At 36.4% G+C, this 14,792-nt stretch overlaps 1 protein-coding gene across 1 annotated transcript in view; it reads left to right on the top strand.

Moving 5' to 3' along the window:
* LOC107093547 (heparan-sulfate 6-O-sulfotransferase 3-like) overlaps window positions 1-14,792 on the top strand; it is a 95,197-nt gene that overhangs the window by 49,971 nt on the left and 30,434 nt on the right. The window lies entirely within an intron of this gene.

The following is a 14,792-nucleotide window of genomic DNA, read 5'->3' as shown; positions in this document are numbered from 1 at the left end:
AAAAAAAAAAAAAACATTTTTGCATAACAATTTTTTTGTTAAATCATTTGTACCGATTATTTTGGATAAAATGTGCATTCACCATTTTTATCCTATTTCTAATCTTTCAGGTAAAAATAAATTTTACGAGTGAATCAGTCAGCTTTCTCCAAATTTAGTTTTTCACAAAAACTGACAACATTTGTTTTACTTAGTAGGAATCATCCATTTTATTAGGCTACATTATTATATGTTACTCAACCCTGTAAATTACATTTGTATTCACTGATGACAGAACTATTGGCCACTACACTTACAGCTGGCATGTCAGTATCAAGGGGACACTGATGTGATTTGTTGTCATTTTGCCAAAACAAAGAACAATCAGTGAAATACTGTAACATCTGGAAAAGAAAATGAATGGAAAGTTCAGCAAAACTCTTCTAACAGTCAGACTTGCATTCATTTCACTCCATCACAGCTTCTTTGCTTTGTTACTACATAAAATCAGAAGGTTAGCCCTCCAAGTCTGGATGCTGAATTTTCTCTGTTGCTGTGACACAGCAGTCAATCCTGGGAAGAGTTAGTTATTCTTTGGGCAGGAAAAAAGTGATATGATGAATAAAGATGAAAAAGGGGAAGGGGAATCAAACCAAATGTCCGAAAACAAATTATGAGTTATCAATTACTAAATCAAAGCATCTATTGTTATGTTCAGTCATTAATGCAGGGCAGCTTTTCAACAAGTGCCTAGGAAAGATTGCACTTTTGTCTTCTAGTGCATTTAGCACTACTGGAGATGACATTTAGAAGAGGTTAGATGTGCTGCTATTAGGTTTGCTGTTTCCCCCATTTTCTGAAAGATCCAGAAACAAAATAACTTTTTTGGAAAGCAAATATGCATATATATATATATATATATATATATATATATATATATATATATATATATATATATATATATATATATTTCAGCATTATTTCGAGGGTTCGAAAAGTAGTTTTCTTCTGTAAAACCAGTTATTTACTAATGTTTACACATCTTTTCTTGGTCCTAGTTTGATTCCTGTTAGGTGTAAGATTCTATGATGTCCTGTGACCTGTCCAAGGCATACTTCAGCTTTTGTCCTCTTGGCAATAGGCACCAACCCGTGTGACCCTGAGAGATTGGCAGCATAAGATGGATGGGTGGACGTCCTGCTTTTTCCTGGACATGTCCTACTGTTGACACCTAAAAAAATGTCCGGGGGAAATTTCAAAATCGTCCGGGATTTTGTTTGTCTTTGTTTGTCTCCCATATACTTTATACTCTCCCTGTGAACTTCTTCAGTGTGGATTCCTTGTTGTTGTTAGTTGCTTCCTCTTCTCTGGCTCCCCACATGAGATTTCTCTGATATTTGCTGTTTTTTTGGTTCTCAGAAGTTTATGTTTTTGGATATTTGCCTCAGTTTTTCAATAAAGCTACAAGAACCCATCTCTGCTTTTGGGTCCTCAAGCAACCTCACCTCCCTTGTTGACATCATCAGGACAAAATTGGATTTACAGTTGATTTATTTATTTTTCCTTTTTTTTTTTATGTCTACAGCTTTTTGCATACCCTGACATAAGGCAAACAATATGGGGATTTTTGCATGTTTTTTCTTTGGTTATTTACTGTGTCATAACAGGGCAGCTCGGGTAAACAGGATATTGATTTAGTTTTATCTGATTATAATATGTCTTAAACTATTCGCTTTGACACCCTCCATGGCGGTTTCCTTTTTGCAGCACTTAAATGATAACAGATAAACACTAATATTACTATTGTATAATATTATTTTTACTGCTACCAGGAAATTACAGGTTAAACAAACAAAAAATAAATGACATTAAACAATCCCCCCCTGCAGCACTGCAGCATTGTATTTTTTTGTTTGTTAGTTTAACATGTTATTTCTTGGTAGCTTAGGAAGAAAGCATAATGCTTTGATATTAATATTATATATTTGTTTATTTCAGTGTGTCTTGTGCTGGCAGCCTACCTAGTGATTTTTTTTAAGCTGACAAGCTGAGCATTTACTTGCACATCAAGACTTCAGTAGCATGGCAACAAAAAAACTCCTGCCATGTTCCTGTTTTTTAGTGTCACCAGGAAGCATTTTTATTGTGCCTCTACTTGGATGCCCAAGCCTGTTATTTAGTCCTTTTATATTGTTTTTTTTATGCATTTTCGTGTTTTGCTTAATTTTTTTTCAAAGGTTTTAAATAACAAAATGGCTAAAATGTGTCCTAACCTGCTCATGCTTTGCACTCTTATTTTTTTTTGAGTGGTTCAATGCTGAGTCAAGGATGCTGCTCTACTGAAAAAGGAAGCTTTCATTGCAGAAAAACGGTTGTAGAAATATTACCGACGGGGAGAGATAATAGTACATTTTCTAAAATCAAATTAGCTTCCTGTTATATATCATTATATTTTTCTCATTTCCTTTCATTTGACCACAGGCACTCCGTTTCAAATGATCCGGGGTGTGAATTATAATGTTTAATCTAACAGAATTAAAGTGTCCTAATCCAGTATTTGTTGATGAAGGCATTTTTCCGGCCATGGAACAGTACCAACTGTCTTCATGTTAATGCGTATCAATTGACTTTGGTATGTATTGATTACATGGGCTTTATTTTACAATTGCAGAGTCTTCGAGGTGGGCGAGCAGTGGAAGTGAGAAGCAGAGAGAGGAGAGAGAAGCTATTTAAGCCCTGCCACACTTTTCTTAGAATCGATAAAATTCCATTTACTAAACAAGAGGCTGGTGGCTCAGTTAATTGCTTCATGAAAGTAATCAGCCAACACAACAACATCTATGTGGGTAAATCACCTGCAAAAAAGGCCCATTTGGGCATCACTAACAGGACTGCAAGAGGTTCCTGTAAAACCTTTGCCAAGACTCTCTCAGATGCTGCAGTGCTGCATGGGTGGTTGCTAAATCTAATAATTATGGTCATGTTTTTTTTATTTATTCGATTTTTATATTATCAAAGAAAACCAAGATGAAAGTCTGGGACACATTCACTGCAAAGTACCGAGTCACATATTACTGTTTGAAAAAAAAGATGGTTACTTATTTAATAGCACTTTTTTTTGTCTCTTATGATAAGCTAACTTTGCTGAGACTTGAATGCATAACACCACAGGGGACCAGAATCATTAAATATGGAGAATCAAGCTCTGATATAGTGCTGGGATGTTTTAAACTTTTTGAAACACACATTTTTTTCTAGCATAAAATCTTTTGATTATTTGTGCCACGGTGATGTACCGGGATTACTTGTTACCGCCTTTTCTCAGAGCAGGAGGCTCGGTGAGGATAGTGACATTGTTGAATCTTAACTACAGACAGTGAACATTTCACATAACTTCATGTAAAGGGGTTAACTATCCCCTTAACCTCTGCAAAATATTAATACGTATAATGTACAAAAAAAAAAATACAGAAAAGGAATGTAAGCGTCCATCCATCCATCTTGTTCCACTTATCTGTCATTGTCACGGAGGCTGGTACTCATCTCCAGCAGCCTATCAGTGAAAGGTGGGGTTGCCCTGGACAGCTTAGAAATCGATCACAGGGTGAATGTATGCAAATAAGTAATAATATAAATGGTACATTGAAAAACCACTCCTTTAACATTGGTATATTTAATCAGGTTACACAATTTGACCACAACTAATCAGAACTCTTTACTCTAATGGTCCCAAGTAAAGACTTGCCCTCAGGATGTTATTACTAATATATTAAAATGTTATAAAACATTAGAAAGCAGCCACTGCTACAAATCATATCTGTTAAAGCAGGATCAGAGGTGAAGGGTTATTTACTTTGACCATTTTATGAAAGAATGAGGCCTGTATGTGCATGTTCATCTAGATAAATGATCCTAAAACATCTGAAAGGGACTCATATAATTTTTTTAATTAATTTTAAGTGTGTCCTAGGTGATGGGCACACATACGCTGAATAGGTGGAGTTGTTCTGTTAGCTCTGTGGATTGACAACAAGGTAGCCTGCAAACTTCAGCCGAGCTATGGTCCACTGATCCTGAGTAGGTTTTGTTTGATGGAGTCAGTGGAGCAAAGAGGCGCTTTAGGTCTGCCGGCCGTCAATCTGACAGTCCACATCAAAGCGTGTATGAATAATTACCTAACGTGAGAGAGAACTGCTTTCCTGACAAACTTGCTGTCTTCTAGTGAGGATCAGATTTTTTTTTCTCTTCTAATTGTGCTGGCTTCTCCTAATAATCAAATCATTGTAAATCAGTTCTTTAATTGCCAATGTGGGAGTTCCTTTTCTCTGTTATTGGCGATTACCTGGTGATAACATCTATTTTACACTTTATTAGAAAGGAAGAGTAATAAAAAAAATCCCTTCAGCATTAAGCCCATTTAATATTTTATAAGATAACACATTAACATTGGGACCCTTATGAGAGAAAGAAATGATCTTCTGCAGTTGTATTCAACATATTGTATTCTAAAAATAAGATCAGTTTAGTCTATTATAATTATCTTTGCACACATGTATATTATCTTACACACTATTCTAGTCTTGGCTAAGATATTGATCTGATTACCTAAAGTATCAATTGCTCACTCCTAACATTCACTACATAAAAACTTACCAATGTACCCTGCCTGCTCTCAACCAGTCAGTTAATCATGTTAACAGTTTAATCAGGACTTCCTTTAAGATTCTCACATATCTTTTTGAAAAGCATGACATTCAGATGTTGGTTCCTTCTGTTCAGTGTAGCCTTTTGAAAGGAGGGAGGAATATTCAAAGGGATATTCGTTATTTTGAATTGCTTGTCACACAAGCTCTGCTCAGTGTTTTCACTTTTCGAATCTCTCTGAAATAATATCAGAAAGTGTTCTCAATAAAACTACGGAACACGTTTCTACAGCTGATTCCTTAACAAGGTATTCTAGTGGTAGTTGATTTATTGATATTTCTTTTAATATGCCTAGACACAACACAGCTATAAATATTTTTTATGCTGGAACTTGCTGCATCATGATTCAAATGTAACCAGTTAGAAGATGAACGTATAACTAATATTCTTGCCTAATAAGTGTAAGGGGTAATCCTGCACACCAATATGGTGGCATTGCTTTGCAAAGAGAGGCTTTTTAAAACCTCTTTGTAGATAGAACGTGCATTATTCATTATACTGTATTTGTAAATCACATAAATTCTGTTGGTCCAGCATTTTTATACAACAGATAATTTCCTGCAGAGCAAATAAAGATAGAGGAGATATGGTGACAATCCCATCATACTAGTGCATTCACAACAAAAGACCAAAAAAGGGACTCTCAAAAGGCAAATTAATTTGCCTATAGTCATCTCTACTGCTATAACCAAGAGCACAAGAACATGCGTATTGTTTAATGTAAAGTAAATTTTAGATAAAAGCCCAGTAGTTGTATATCTTTAAACATTTGTTGTAAGAAATTGGTCAGAGATGCTAAAAGACCAGAATGTCAGACAGAAAGAAAAGGAACAAAACTAATGTACTGCACTCTTCATTTCCTAAACTTCACCTGATTAATGATCCACCAGACCTAAAACTAGACGTGTTTTTCACATGTCTTAGCCTTAGAAAGACATAGAATACATCCTACATCTGTAGGTTTCTGTATATAAAGAAAATATATGTATGATTACCAAAAAAAAAAAAAAAACAGCTTGCCATGTTAAAAGATAAATCGTTTTGATGATAGTAGATAACATTATTAATCATCATTGACCAGTTATAATATCTAACCTATACAAAACAGATAGTCCTGAACCAAGAATGCAAAGTGAAAATCTCAGACTGGAAGCCATGGGTACAATGGTCAAGCTTTAAATATCTGGCAATCCTGTTCAGCATGCCTTTATAGTCAAGCTCTTAATATTTTGTTTTGAGTTAGAAGAAATGCATATATCTCATTCTGTGCTTTGTGCATAAATGTAAAGAGGTGAAGGTCTGAATGTTACAGGAATAACCACTGAGTAGACAAGTAACCTCGACAGATGGAGTGCAGAAGTAACTTCATTGTATTCACTAGGGCTTTAAATCTTTTTCTACAACAGGGAAGGAAGTATCCAGAGATGTCGGGAGCCTGAGAGATTTCGAAGCAAGTTGGAGAAATTGTATTTTTTAGAAGTAGAAAAAGAGACTCATTACAGTAGTTAACAGTGCCACTGGGTAAATGGCCTGTATTATCCAAAATCAACTTTTTTAGCACTTAAACATGCAACAAGCTATCAAAATCATTTTCAAAATGGTATTTTGCTTAATTCATGTATTATTGAGTGATTCATGGATTCTGCTCACTAAGCAGCAGCCCCTTAAATAGGCATAAGCCACATTGATAGGTGTAGTTCAATTTAAATTCTACAGTATTCATCTTGGAAGGCTCCTTAGGAAAGTTTTTTTTGCAAAAGGGAGATTCAGCAAAATTCTTTAAGCTGATCGGGTGAATCACCATGTGCCATCTGCCTCCCATGTCGGGCTTTTAGCCAATCACAGCAGCAGTAGCTTTGCGTTACCACATTCCTGATTTGTTTAACAACCAGCAGAGTTAACTATTAAATCAAATTCTTTAAAAGGCAAACATCTTTCCCATCCACAAAGGCACAAATTGTATGGTCTTTCTAACTTAAAAAAAAAAAAAAGTATTCCAGCTAAAACTTGCGCAGCCATGTTTGTTTTGCTACAGCACGGTACTTCTGGTTGACGTCATACACCTCACTGCATTTCATTTCTCTGAAAAATTATCGTTTTGAGGCTAGCACATCTATTGGCTTCTAGAAAAATGCATTTTTGAGAGTTTGCGAATTCACCAATTTTGAGACAATTAATCTTGCATTAAAGGTAAGCAGCCCCTAACTGTGCTAGAAAAACATGCAGGCATGACATGTCTATAAAGATGTGACATACCCGCCCCCTACAGGAAGCACCTAACTTGGCCTCGCTGTACCTGCCCAGTAAATGTACATGTCATTCAACAGCAAGAGAACCTGATAATTTAGCCACAGCACAGGACAGTGCCTGAAAGTTTTTTTTAATATAAAGTATGTGATAAAGACAGTTAAAACAGACAGTTGGGCTGGTGATGAAGATTCTGCAGGCTGAGATATTTGAACTGACTGGAGGCAGACAATAAAGCAGACAGTGTATGTGGTCCTCAGGGCTAGGCAGAAATCTAAACAGTCCAAGGTCATATCTAGACATCTAAAAGGCCGATGAGGCATCTACCCAGATCAGAGACTGGCAATGCAACACTACCACTGGACACATGGCAAGGAGACTGTCTTGTGCTGACTGGCTGTAAAAAGGCAGGTGTTTAATGCTTCAGGTAGGAACATTTAGAAGAAAATAACAGCAGAGACTGAAGCTGATAACCCAATCAACAGAGTGGAACAAAGAAGGAGGAAAAAAGCCAGTCCAAATAGCCACTTCCCCTGATCTACTAGCAGTAATGGGAGGTGGAGCACAATCATCTTTGCCCAAAGATGAGAAAAATTGGCCCTTTTAGCAGCCGCTCTTCAGTGACCGTTATTTATTTAACTAGAGCCTAAGTCACTTTGTGTTTTTAGGCCCCAAGATGTCTCTGACTTTGTTTGTTCCTCCTAAGCCGGAGCCTTTATGCCAGGAATGGCATAACACCAATGCTGCATTTGCGGCAGTCACACTAGGCTTTTCATCCAAGTCAAGTGAATTTATTTCAGATTTGAAGAAAACCACTTTTTTTCATAACGAATAATCTGTTGAGCCAAAGGCAGTACATCATCATATGGTATATATGCCTAAATATAACTTTGTAATGATTGGAAATAAATGATATTAGATCTTTGATAATGGTAGCTCAACCCATTTTAAAAATGTTACCCTCATAATTTCTAGAATTCTTCTTATTTATTGATTCTTAACCTGGTTTGTGACCAGTTTCATGTAATTTATCCTTACAAATCTCCTCTTTCTGTACCAAAGACAGCCAATTCTGTTATCCAATATAGCAGTTTTAGACTATTTTTATAATTACTTTTTAATTTTAAGCCACAGAGTTAAAGATAGACAGATCACACTAACAACTATGGATGAAGACTTATTTTTCTTTTCTAAATTAAGCTGAAAAATCTGAAAAATTTAAAAAATGAAATAAAAGTGATTAGTAACAATTTTTATGAATTTCTAAAAAGAATTCAAGGATACATTTTGAATGTAAAGGAAAAATTTTAACTCAAAACGATTTAAGATTTACAAACACATTTGTTTATTCAATGGTCAAAATCCCATCTAAACTAATCTAATATCCTTTATACTATATTTTTGCTATTATTAAAAAGATTATTTTAGTCTTTTAATTGATCATACACAAAGTAGATTAATCTTCACTCTTACAAAAGTACATTATTTCTTTACTGGCAGCCCTTTCTAGAAGATCTGTTGCTGTTGTGAATAATTTATTGCCTTCTGTTGCAGATCCAACTAACTGCTGTCTGTTGTTTGATTAACCTGCTGATCTGATGGAGTGGGGTGGTTTTCTGTCTGGTTTCCATAAACAAAGCCTGTGGATCACTGCTTGCCACAGCATGGGACTCTCAGTTAGCACATCCTGCTCACACACAAAGCCAGAAACTGATCACATTGTACATAAGCATGTGTTTCCAGTTCAAAATGATGCATTGCTAAAACCACACTATATTTATTAACTACTATTGGATTGTACTAAAACTAACGAGAAGTTGTGGCCTAGTGGTTAGGGCATTGCGCCAGGAATCCTGAGGTTCTGATTTTGAGCCCCACTCCCACAGACTACCACTCTGGGTCCCTGAGCATAGACCGTTAACCCCACACTGCTCCCCGGGCGCCCCATAATGGCAGCCCACCGCTCCCCAAGGGGATGGGTTAAATGCAGAGTGAATTCCATTGCTCTGTACTTGTGACAGTGTTATGATAATAAAAAAGCTGAAAAAAAGACTAAAAGGAACAGTTCTTATAGTTGTTACTGAGGTAGGAACCTGCAAGAGGAACCATTTAGTTGCCATAGGAAATACTCAAGAGCTACAACTGCAACAATCAGCAGTTTTAAAAACATGTTGGCTTTATTTCCTAACCGTACAGATACACATACTTATAGTTTCTATTTTGATAGTATGTACAAAATTATTATTACCCGGTTCGGCTCATGGCTCCGGGCCGGTGGGGTTCCAGCTGTGGGTCTCCGCCTGTGGTAACTTACTGTTATCCATCACGGTTCTTGTTGCTCTGGAGCCCGGACCATAATGATATGGAAATCCATCTGGAGCTGTGGCTATACTAAACTGTGCAACTAGCTAGGGTTTGTTGTTTTCATAAAATAAAATATTTTATAAAAACCATGCTTTGAATCAGCTTTATTGCCATCGGGCACTTTATTAAAGCTATACAGCAGAGAAAACAAGCCATTGCAGCTTTGGTATATTGAATCCAACTGATGCTGTGAGAGCAGGATTAATGATAAAACAATCTGTCGTAAAGTGTTCAGAACATAGCTTGCTGTATCGGTTTGGAGGCCACAGAGTGTTCGGTCGATTTTTGTCTAATCTATTTACTTTCCAAATTGAGATTTGAAGCAAAACCGGGTCCTTCGGATAATTAACCAATCCTTTTCCATTATAATGATGTTTTAATGATCCTTTCAGAGTGCTTAACAATGCAAGAAGTAGTGTTTCTATACAGCCGCCCGAGGATGTTTGACACAGCTGACGTCACAGCTGGGGATCGCTAGAGGCGTCCAGCATACTGTGAAATTCTCTCGATTTTTATCACTTGGAGCATTTTTTGCGTGATTTAGAGCAGCCACATAGAGAAAAGAAAGTATAATCTACCATCACACACGATAAAACTGCTCTAGATGGACTCCTTTCTATTTTACTTTTAAACTGTGGTGAAAAGGATGAAAATAGTATATGTTTCAAAGTTTTCTTAATGTATTTGTATACTTTTCAATTTGAAAAATAATTATTTAATGAAGTGCTCTTTAACTGTTCTTATCACATAGAGCTAGAAAGAATTCACCCAAATAAAATGAAGGTACGGTAAATATTTACAATGAATTTATTGATTATATTCATAGTGTGTTTTTACAGTGTTTACAGTCTATTTTCTCTATAATCTCACAGACATTCTCTTATCTGGCTGAACAGAAGGGTTTTTCTATAATCATTTTTATACAGGCTCATTCCCATTGTTTTGGGATTGTAGCCGATCGATTGCAGGATGTGCATGAAAAGGCTCGGTGCTTTGAGGAACCTACAGCACGAAAACCTCTGTTTTTATCATTAGGAAACAATTTTGACACCTCATCTCCCAAAACACAGCTGCAGACCATATATTCCTTTGAATAGTGGTGATATTCCTTGACAGTTTCAGCAGAAAAAAAAATTGCCACTGTTCTTTTCTGCAAAAAAAAAGAGTTCTGTAAAGGCTTGAGGAACAAGACACAGATCAAAGGTGTTGACCTCCAAATTCTTTTGAGTAATTGGACAAGGATGTGTGGTCAGATCGATGTACACCAAACTTCACAATTTACAGAAGGACTGCAGGGTTGACTGAGCCATATATGTTTTTCACTGGCTTTACACCGATGTAAAAAGAATTCAGAGCCTCACTCTCTGTGCACTCCCTGCAGTTGTACCTCATTACTGTTCTTGGAGTTCATGACACAAAAAATCAGGCTTTGAAATGTAGACTCACCTGCTACATTGGCAAAAAAATGTTAACATGATTAGGCTTTGATCATTCTATTAAGGCAGGCTTTTCCAGGGATGACTACCAGAAACCACCATTATTTGATCAAAGTTGTGGTTCCTTGAGCAGCAGTTACTTGTGAATAATTCACTCAGCAGTTACCTTATGAGCGTATATAAAACACGCCAAGATATGAATCATAAAGTACAGCCTTTAGAGTCTGCAGACATGTAGTGAGTATGCAGCTGTGAATGTTCTAATAGCCTCATTTTATCATCATACACAGTGCTCATTAGACTAACAAGGAACTGCATGACGTGCTTTGGATGTATCAGGCAGGCTGTGCTACAAAGCTCAAAAACGTTTTATTTTCACTGAATTTCAAGAATTACTATCAGTGGGTGATGTCTCAGTCATAATCTAAGGTTTTTTGATTACCATCAGGTCCATACATGCATGCATTGTCTCCTCCATACCCACCCACAGATGTGCTTAAAAGTTTGCATATTATTAAAGAAAATTGTAAAGTCACACAAGACATTGAAATAAAATGAAGAAAGTAATGATAAATAACATTTACTAAATGATAATTCAGTAAAATAAAATACTGATTTGAATATTTTCACAAAATTAAAAATAAAACTCTCCCAGATATTTTTTTTTTGTCTTTAAAGGTACTGTATAGTGGAGGATGTTCTTTTTGCAGGTGGATCATCATAAGTGGTCCTCCTAATTGTCAATCATTCTGGTGATATGTTTACATAAGGCTGTCCTATGTGCTTGTCCCCATTTTCACTTACTTGCAGATCTTGTTTTGGAAAGTAAGCTTGTATGAGCGATGCAAACAGCAACTTTTAAACAGAGCGTGCACGAGGAGAAATTAGCTTGTGCACGCTCTTGCATGCGTTTAATAGTCCTTCCCTCTCGGAAGCAGGTACAGGATTGTGCATGTGCATTTTTTTTAAGTGGAGATGGCGGTTTTGCGAAAATCCTCCATGATACCTTTAATGGAAGGGTAAGTAAACTTTCAGGAACATTGCATCTCCAGCATTAGTGGGTGGGACCAGGGAAGATCCTGGAGACACTACCAGTCTATCACAGGAAAACAAAGACATACAGAAAAAGCAGCCATGCACACACACTCAGGGCTATAGGTAATTCAGAGAAGCCATCTAACCTTTTTTGAAAATATTTGTAGACTAAGGGAGGAATCTGTAGAAAGCTCAAACATGATTCAAACTCAGGACTCTATTGCTGTAAGGAAACAGTGTCTAAAAACTGCATCTCCACGCAGCCTGACCAAAAATAACCATGTATTTGTTTTTAAATTATGAAAAAATTGGTTAGGATTGTTAAAGTAATCTTTATTTGATAATAAAAAAATATGTCAAGTTTTGTCTTAAATACTGTTCAAAATTCACAAAGCCATGACAATATCACCAAAGCTTTCCAAATATGCTTAAATACATATTTCTGTATATAAACTTCAGACTATGAAGAAAGTATTAAAATGTAAAAGAAATGTCTAACCACTAGACAGTGCATAGAGAGCCATCTAAAGTATTTGAGTGTTCACTAAAAAATCTCAGTTTTAAAGGGTTAGAAAGCCCATCAGCCTCCATCATCCCTTGGGAACAATTGATATGCTTTACTCTGAAAATAAACAGCTTGGGCTTATTCACACGGGGTAAAAGAAAAAAGGATTCATAGCAAAAATGTAGAAGCACATGTCAATTTTACTGTTTTTAATTGTGGTAGTTTATATCCACACCAGGCAATGAGAGCACCCTAGCATCTACTAGAGTGCCACCAGTCACAAAAGAAAACTGAATTTCTCTTAAATTGCTTCAAAGTAGCTGTGTGAGGAAGAAAATATGGCTATGTTAGAAAAGGATACGCATTAATGTTGAAACAAAATCAACAGATAGCAATAAATACAGCTTTCTGCTTATTGCTCAATGTTATGGTTCTCCCCTTGTGGATTGTTTCTTTTTAAGTTTTCAGTTCCACTTTGATTTATTCTTCTGTGCTGACTTGTTCATTAGTCTCTTTTCCATTTTGTTATATTTATGCAGTTTTGTATTTGTTGAGTTGCTCTCTCGGGCTGCTCAGTGGCGCAGTGGGTAGCACTGCTGCCTTGCAGCATGAAGGTTCTGGGTTCAATTCTTGGATTTCTGCATGGAGTTTACATGTTCTCCCTGAGCATGTGTGGGTTCTCTCTGGGTACTCCAGCTTTCTCCCGCAGTCCAAAAACATGACTGTTAGGTTAATTGGCTTCTCTACAGTCCCCTTAGGTGTGAGTGTGTGTGAATGGTTGTTTGTCTCTGTGATGGACTGGAAACCTATCCAGGGTGTACCCAACCTGTTGCGGCCCCACTCGGGATAAGCTTTTTTAGAAAATGGATGGAGTTACTCTCTGTTGCCCCCTTGTGCCTGTTTCCTTTCCCCTTGGCTCCCTTCTAGTTAGTTCCATCCACACCTCCTCCATATCAGCTCATTTTCCCACTCTTTGTTCTGGCTCCCATTTATACATCACCTCTGCGGTTCCGCTTTGGTGGTTTTTTGTTGCTTTGTTGTTTATTTGCTCCCCGTGTTTGTTTTTCCCTGATGTTTTATGTATTTTTTTTTTTTTTCTGTATTTTTTTGTTTTTGGACTATGTTTCTGTCGCCAGTGGGATTTCAATTAAATCAGCCAAACCCATCTCTGCCTCCTCATCTCTGCGTTTGGGTCTTCTAAAAACCTCCGCACAACTTTACAGTCAAGTCAATTTGCAGCATTTTTTATCTTCTCCTTACAAATGTCTTTTCCATTTAAAATTGTTTTAAAATTGAATTGGTTTTTGATTTTTTTAAATCCTCACCCATGAAGATAACAATAAATATCGACATATCACAGTTAGATTAAACAAAACAGAATCTTTAATCTTAACCATTTGCTTTTATTATTTTCTTCAGTAACCCTAGCTCGGCAGCCCCACCTCTTTCCCGGTACTGTGATAATGCATACACTCATCTTCTTCGCCCTTTTCTGCTGACTCTCAGCAGGACAGGGATTAGAGCCTTGGTTTAAACCTTTCCAATGCTGCTGACTTCATCCTCTGTGCCAACAAAATACTAAAATGATCTTCAAGAAGTTAGATTATCAGCCCCATCTATACCATTCTCCTTGTGCCTAAGAGGAATTCATTTCACTGTAAATGTCATATTAAAGGTAATAAGTCGGACACAGTTAAGCAGCTTTATTATCCAGAATAAAGGCATCTGTAGGGATCCTCCCAAAATAATTCTACTCCTTAGTTAGCGGGAAATATGAAAGGTAAAGTTTTGAATGCATAAAGATTCTCTTTTGAGAGGTTCCTTTTCTAAGAGAAGAAAATTGCATAGAAAAATGCATTAAATCTCACACAGCTACTATATTTAGAAATGCTAGATACTTTTTATTGTAAAAGCAAATGTGAAATATGCCTCTATATTTATGATACTAAACTGTCTAAGTTGAGTCATGTTGCAGCTTAAACAAAACCAGAGGTTATGATTATGTGTTCTATAGGTAACCATTATATGTCAACAATGTTAATCACTAGTTCAGTATTTAGACACCAAGTCTGTCCCTATAGTTACCGTGTGTTTCTAGGAATGTATGTGTATGTAACATACAAGGGTTTTTGTCTTTTCGGTTAAAAAACATTCAATATTCTTGGTTCATTTGACATGCAAACTGAACCAGTATTTTGAGGTGAAATCCGTTTGACCATTAACTGTGATTCCTGCCACTGAGAATGTATAGATAGTTCCTTTCTTTGGAGCCACTGTTTAATCTATAAAAGGAGACACAGAATAATTTGCTTATCCTGACTTAATGTCAAATTCAGATTACACCCATAATTATTGCTATTTCTAAAATACAATGACAGTTGTATTACTATTTGTAATTGGATTGTTGGCACCACCAACAATCACTTTACAATGACCGTTGGTGGTGCCGTGCTCAACAGATAATACTGTCAGTCTTCAGTACAAGGTATATATATATATATATATATATATATATATATATA

This window comes from Cyprinodon variegatus, unplaced genomic scaffold (genome assembly GCF_000732505.1).
Source record: "Cyprinodon variegatus isolate N-32 unplaced genomic scaffold, C_variegatus-1.0 Scaffold432, whole genome shotgun sequence".
In the NCBI taxonomy this organism is placed as follows: domain Eukaryota; kingdom Metazoa; phylum Chordata; class Actinopteri; order Cyprinodontiformes; family Cyprinodontidae; genus Cyprinodon; species Cyprinodon variegatus.
The sequence above is the reverse complement of the archived record's forward strand: the minus strand, read 5'-3'. Positions and strand labels throughout refer to the sequence as shown.